Consider the following 1,983-nt stretch of genomic DNA (forward strand, 5'->3'; position numbering starts at 1 on the left):
ACATCATTCAGATAAACAGTGAGAGGACACTGAAAGAGTTAGTTTGGTCATATAGTCACACCATTTGGTCAGATCTGGAAACACTTAATCTTATTTAAAAATGAATAAATAACAACAAAGTCACCATGGGACTTATGAAAGAGTTGAATCAATAAAATGAATAATAATTATACCATGTAAAACATATAGGAAGATAAACAGTGAGAGGACACTGAAAGAGATAGTTTGGTCATATAGTCACACCATTTGGTCAGATCTGGAAACACTTAATCTTATTTAAAAATGAATAAATAACAACAAAGTCACCATGTGACTTATGAAAGAGTTGAATCAATAAAATGAATAATAATTATACCATGTAAAACATATAGGAAGAGAAATAGTAGAGAGAAATGCAATATATTCTCAGAAAATTAAAAGGTATACTTTGACAGCATCATCTTAGTCCTTTAAGGAAATGAAAGAGATGAAAAAGGCGATGTGAAAACAAGAGACTGAAATGAGAAAATTGACAGTTATGAAAATAATGAAAAAATTTAGATTGTTAGAGGAGTGAAATCTGTAGAAATGGACAAAAATAAAATCTACACTGCAGCAAAATAAATAACTTTTGGAATAAATTGGAAAAGAATACTGATGAAAACTATTCATATGTTTATTAAACACCTATTACATTCTTGGCATTGTATTAGCTAAGGCGGATATGGGTAGTTAAAAAAAAAGAGAAAAAACAAAGAAAAAAAGAAAAGAAGGACAAGCGAAAAAATTCCTATCCTTATAATGTCTTCATTCTTGGTGAAAAACCAAAATGCACTTGAAAAAGAAACAAAATGACTACAAATTATGGTGAGTTTTTGAATGAGAAATCAAAGAAGTAAGGCAGAAAACAATAGGAAGCCCCTCATTAGGTAGAATGGCTAGCAAAGTTCTGTCTGTAAAAGAGATTTTTAGATGAGCCTAAGAAATGAACTAAAACTCATAAACACAGAAAATATTGGTAAGGGGACAATGTAGGGTAATATTCTGAAGCAAGAAAGATACTGGGGCATACAGGAAGCCTAAAAGTATTATTATCTGGCATTTATAAACTAATTAAAAGATACTAGGAACCATGGTAAACAATCCAAATATATTTATAAACTAAATTTAACTATAAATTTCATTTACCACAACTCTATGTATGAAGTGAGAATTTAAGGAGACGTAGACACTAATATTGAGAGCTGTTAATTGATTTGCCCCAGGCAGTTCAACTAGTAAGTGGCTGATTTAAAGCAGGTCAAATTGACCCCAAAGTCCATGTAGAACAAAGTCCGAAGAGTAGTATTTTTGGCTAATTATTACATTTGAAAAATAATACAATTGATCGAACATAAGAATATGTCCAAAATAGAAAAAAAAAAATGGCAAAACTAAGGAAAAGCTTTAATTTGAAATAACGAAGAGGTCATGATGTACCAGATAAAATTAATGAAAAGCTTGACACAGAGACATAGCCCAGATAAACTGTAATTATCAGTTATGAAGAAAGAATGATTTAAGTAATGTTTAAAAATTCAAAGAGCAATTATGCTAAATCAGCAGGATCCTTCCAGGCAACTGCTCCTGCAGGATATCGTGGTATCCTCTGCATTAGCAGGATATAGAGGAATAGCCCATATGCCTTGGTGGAATGTTGGATTTGTTTATTAGTTTGTTTATTCTATCTTAGTTTATTTTAGTAACTGGCTATGCATTGAGTATGAAAAATTGATTCATAACATAACATGCAGTACCCAAGAACTCTAATGTTTAGTGAATTAAAAAAATGTAGATATAAAATTACAGAAAATTACTTAGCAACTCATAAAAGTTTTCAAAGTATTATGGGAGTACAAATGTTTTTGGTTAATCCACTCATGAATTGATGGGCATTTGGGTTAAAAAGAAAGACAAAGAAACTTGAGGATTTTCGGTTTTGAAATAATAAAAGGAAATTCAATC

This window comes from Propithecus coquereli, unplaced genomic scaffold, assembly GCF_000956105.1.
Source record: "Propithecus coquereli isolate 6110/MARCELLA unplaced genomic scaffold, Pcoq_1.0 Scaffold297, whole genome shotgun sequence".
Lineage (NCBI taxonomy): Eukaryota > Metazoa > Chordata > Mammalia > Primates > Indriidae > Propithecus > Propithecus coquereli.